Raw genomic sequence first — 5,000 nt, forward strand, 5'->3', positions numbered from 1 at the left:
GATTACCGGCAGCGCGGCCGAGCACGCAAAAGTACTAGAGCGGACAGGGATATCAGGTATTGCGGGTCATTTCCTGGGTTGGCTTGGGGTGTGCATTCTGGGATATGGGCAGTGTCAGCGTCCGGTGGCACCAAGCACGCAAACGGGGTGTTTGAAGTTGGCGGGAGGGCCGGGATGGGTGACCCGAAAGCGCCGGGTGTGCGAGGTGAAAATTTAGTGGCGCCATGGCCGAGCACGCAAAAGTGGTCGAAGGCAGGGGAATTTCCGGGTTTTTTAGGTGTCGCGCGGGTAGGCTTGGGGTGCGCATCCTGCGTAACGGGGGGCGTGAGGGTCCGGTAGCGGGAAGCAAGTGGCAGGGACCGCCAAAGGTGCCAATCCTTCCGTGATCGGCGGGATTGAAGGGTCGCTACTGTAGGAGGTAGTGGTTGTCTGCGCCACTGATTTTTGGACCCGAGTACGGGTTTCGCTTGACAAGTACGGGACGTGTCCGAGGCCGGTTTCCGGCAGTCGCTGACCCTCCCGCACGCCGCCTATGGCTCCGGAAAGAAAGGCGCCGGGTGCGACTTGCGCTCGACGAACGGCACCCCGGCCGAGCACGCAAAAAGTACCCGAGCCGACCGGAATGGCCGGAATCCCGGGTCATTGCCTGGGTTGGCTCGGGGTGCGCAGACTCGGGTGCGAGCAGCGTCAGCGTCCGGTGCCGCCGTGCATGGAAACGGCGTGGTCGAAGTCCCCGGCACGCCTCGGGATGGCTCGCCCGAAAGCGCCGGGTGTGCCGGCGACCGTCAAAGCGGTCAAATCTTCCGTGATCGGCGGGATTGAAAGATCGCCGACGAAAGGGGTCAGGTGGTCGTCGGCGCCACTAATTTTTGGAATCGAGTACGGGCATCTCTTGAGAAGTAGGTGACTTTACCGAGAGACGTGTCCGGCAGTTTTGGACCAAGATCGAAAAGCAAAGGTCTGCACTCGATTCTAGAAGCGGTTTCCCTGGAGTCCCATTGACGCAACAGTTAAGAAAAACATGCGCAGGAGAGTGAAAAGTAGCCAACTGATCGGCGGGATTGAAGAGTCGCGTACTGTAAGAGAAGGTGTCTGTCTGAGCAGACAGGATGGTATATACAAATAATATATGCACACAATGTGAATATACAGTTTATACCGACCAGTCGCTTGACCTCTTTCTCTCGCCAAGAGCACGGGGCCTTTCAACGTCAGTTGTTAGCCGTGTCCATTGCCCGCGGATTTCGCGTGAGTAAAATTGCGTGTGTCCGCGGGGTCGTGTCCGCCGCGTGCTCTGGCCATCCAAGGCGTATTAGGTGGTACGGTTATACACGGGAGCGAGTGCAGTTCGAGCGAGTAGCCGAAAGGTGACGCCGAATCTGCCCGCACACCGGCCAATACACCGAGCAAAAAACAACCGTGGATAGGCAGACGCTGCCCTTGCAGGAGTGAGCCTTGATTGGCTCGGACAGATTCAAACGCGCCGCCGCCGAAACTCTCAGCGGCGGTGTATTTTGATTTGTGTGGTGCTAGAAAGCGCGGGAGCATCTCTGAAAGGGTTTGCCCGAGAAACAACCGAAACCCAGGGAGTTCCTGGCCCCACTCGCCCAGAGCGTTAACAGGGGCCCGAGGTGTACTTTTAGTTGCCTCGGCGAAAAACAAAACGCCGCGTTCGCGCGGCGAGATCATCACGATCTATCTACCTGGTTGATCCTGCCAGTAGTCATATGCTTGTCTCAAAGATTAAGCCATGCATGTCTTAGTACAAGCTTGTATCAAGCGAAACTGCGGATGGCTCATTAAATCAGTCATGGTTCCTTGGAACGAGTTGCCCTACATGGATAACTGTGGTAATTCTAGAGCTAATACATGCCACCAAGCGCCGACCTTACGGAAGGCGTGCTTTTATTAGGAACAAGACCAACCGGGCTCTGCCCGCTTCGTTGGTGAACTCTGGATAACTTAGCAGATCGCACGGTCACTGCACCGGCGACAGATCCTTCAAACGTCTGCCCTATCAACTTTCGATGGTACGTTATGCGCCTACCATGGTCGTAACGGGTAACGGAGAATCAGGGTTCGATTCCGGAGAGGGAGCCTGAGAAATGGCTACCACATCCAAGGAAGGCAGCAGGCGCGCAAATTACCCACTCTCGACACGGGGAGGTAGTGACGAAAAATAACAATACAGGACTCTTTCGAGGCTCTGTAATTGGAATGAGTACACTTTAAATCCTTTAACGAGGATCTACTGGAGGGCAAGTCTGGTGCCAGCAGCCGCGGTAATTCCAGCTCCAGTGGCGTATATTAATGCTGCTGCAGTTAAAAAGCTCGTAGTTGGATCTAGGGCTTAGGCTAACGGTCCCTCGCAAGGGGTGCACTGTTTGTTCCTAGCCTCCCTCGCGGCTTGCGCCCGGTTCTCTTAACTGAGTGCCGGGTGCGGCCGGAACGTTTACTTTGAAAAAATTGGAGTGTTCAAAGCAGGCGCAACAGCCTGAACAGCAGAGCATGGAATAATGGAATAGGACCTCGGTTCTATTGCGTTGGTTTTCGGAGTCCGAGGTAATGATTGAGAGGGACTGACGGGGGCATTCGTATTGCGGTGTGAGAGGTGAAATTCTTGGATCGCCGCAAGACGACCGACAGCGAAAGCATTTGCCAAGAATGTCTTCATTAATCAAGAACGAAAGTTAGAGGTTCGAAGGCGATCAGATACCGCCCTAGTTCTAACCATAAACTATGCCGACCGGCGATTCGCCGGCGTTACTCCAATGACTCGAGCTAGCAGCCCCGAACCAAAGTTTTTGGGTTCCGGGGGAAGTATGGTTGCAAAGCTGAAACTTAAAGGAATTGACGGAAGGGCACCACCAGGAGTGGAGCCTGCGGCTTAATTTGACTCAACACGGGAAAACTCACCCGGCCCGGACACAGTAAGGATTGACAGATTGAGAGCTCTTTCTTGATTCTGTGGGTGGTGGTGCATGGCCGTTCTTAGTTGGTGGAGCGATTTGTCTGGTTAATTCCGATAACGAACGAGACTCTGGCTTGCTAAATAGTTGCGCCACCCGCCGAGGTGGGCGACAACTTCTTAGAGGGACTAGTGGCGTTTAGCCACGCGAGATTGAGCAATAACAGGTCTGTGATGCCCTTAGATGTTCGGGGCCGCACGCGCGCTACACTGAAGGAATCAGCGTGTGTCTGCCCTTGGCCGGAAGGTCTGGGTAATCCGTTGAACCTCTTTCGTGATTGGGATAGGGAATTGTAATTATTTCCCTTGAACGAGGAATTCCCAGTAAGCGCGAGTCATCAGCTCGCGTTGATTACGTCCCTGCCCTTTGTACACACCGCCCGTCGCTACTACCGATTGAATGGTTTAGTGAGATCCTCGGATCGGCCGGGTCGGTCAACCGGTTCGCCGGCTCGATCCTGTGCCGAAAAGACGATCAAACTTGATCATTTAGAGGAAGTAAAAGTCGTAACAAGGTTTCCGTAGGTGAACCTGCGGAAGGATCATTAACGATACTTTGCCTAGTGCAAAAGTTAATTCGATCATAAAATTCGAACCGAGTTCGTCCCGGCCTCGATGGTACCCGTTCTGGACGGCAGTCCCGGGGAAAGAGGCTGTAGGAAATTGAGGTGGTGGGGCTTCCCTCGAGGAACCTGGCTCAACGTCTGTGCGTGCGCGGCAGAAGTCGCTATCGCATCCCGTGCCACCGCAAGCGGGCCGCTGACGTGGTTCAAAGCTCAATGGGGCGATTCTCGCTTAGGCGAGTCGAAAGCTCTATCGGCGATTCCACGGTGCACAGCGGGAGGCTTGAAAACAGTACCCCTGCGGAGTACCCTTTTCTGGACGGCAGTCCGAGGGGAAATGCGGCAAGCGATTCGCCCCGTCCCAGCTCCGGCTGGTCGGGGGCGACTAGGCGCTTGGAAAAATTGTGCACTTATTTGTGACCGGCAGGGTACCCACGCTCCTGGCCCACGGATGTCTGCGGACGCCGGCAGCTGGGAGGGACCTGGATCGTTCTTCGGAACGGACCGGGCCAGGTTTAAAGGCAAGCTCCGTCACTTGCGTTGCGGCCGTTTGGGCTAAAAGATAGCCTCGGGGCCAGCCGCTTCGGAGTGTCGTGGAGACCGCCCTGACCTTTGTGATTTTATACATGACATGTTTTATTACTAAATAAAGCCCCCGGAATAAAAACCAAAGACAATTCTCAGTGGTGGATCGCTCGGCTCGTGCGCCGATGAAGAACGCAGCCAGCTGCGAGAAGCAATGTGAATTGCAGAACACATTGATCATGGCAATTGGCAATTTGAACGCACATGGCGGTTTGGGCCTCCGTGGCCCGAACCTCGTTCGTCCGAGGGTCGTTAACCAAACTAGAAATCGCGTATGCGCCTTCACGGGCAAATACGCGCGATAGCGAGGGTAATCCGCACCCGTAACAACTTGTTCCGAAAGGAGCAGAGCGAGTACACTAGGTGCGAACCTTCGAAGGAGTCTATAGATTACGGCGCCTTCCTCGTGAGTTCATCCTTTGTACCGTGCACATCGCGCGGCCAGGGCGGGCCAGGTTAGGCGGAACCAGCGGGAAATCCGTGGTGTTTCGACCGGTAAATCCTGACTTACCGTCTCGTGGAAAGCAAGGGTGTTCGGACTTGCGGGGCGGGAATGCCGCTGCCGGGGTTTTCCGGGCGTGGTGAGATCTTAAATAAAGCACTTTTGGCGCGTGCGCCGGTGCGATCTGTACCCGCTATGTGCCTGGATCACTTCGCAGATTTGCTTTTGCAACCCAATGTCATATTATGACTCGACCTCGGATCGAGCGAGACTACCCGCTGAATTTAAGCATATTACTAAGCGGAGGAAAAGAAACTAACCAGGATTCCCTCAGTAGCGGCGAGTGAAGCGGGAATAGCCCATCGCTAAATCCCCGCGCCCCCGTGGCGTGTGGGAAATGTAGCGTGAGGAAGCCGTGGCTGACTGGGGACGTGGGGCCGAT

At 55.2% G+C, this 5,000-nt stretch overlaps 3 non-coding genes across 3 annotated transcripts in view; all 3 read left to right on the forward strand.

Moving 5' to 3' along the window:
• The first annotated feature begins 1,700 nt into the window (after nt 1-1,700).
• Nucleotides 1,701-3,516, forward strand: LOC140136680 (small subunit ribosomal RNA). Its single transcript, XR_011856740.1, has one exon. It is a non-coding gene; the product is annotated as a small subunit ribosomal RNA (ribosomal RNA).
• A 690-nt stretch (nt 3,517-4,206) lies between these two features.
• Nucleotides 4,207-4,368, forward strand: LOC140136691 (5.8S ribosomal RNA). Its single transcript, XR_011856750.1, has one exon. It is a non-coding gene; the product is annotated as a 5.8S ribosomal RNA (ribosomal RNA).
• A 441-nt stretch (nt 4,369-4,809) lies between these two features.
• The window catches only part of LOC140136683 (large subunit ribosomal RNA), a 3,812-nt gene continuing 3,621 nt past the window's right edge, over nt 4,810-5,000 (forward strand). The window contains exon 1 of the ribosomal RNA XR_011856743.1: nt 4,810-5,000. This exon is cut by the window's right edge and continues 3,621 nt beyond it. This is a non-coding gene — a ribosomal RNA (large subunit ribosomal RNA).

The sequence above is a fragment of the Amphiura filiformis genome, chromosome 16 (assembly GCF_039555335.1).
Source record: "Amphiura filiformis chromosome 16, Afil_fr2py, whole genome shotgun sequence".
Classification (NCBI taxonomy): domain Eukaryota; kingdom Metazoa; phylum Echinodermata; class Ophiuroidea; order Amphilepidida; family Amphiuridae; genus Amphiura; species Amphiura filiformis.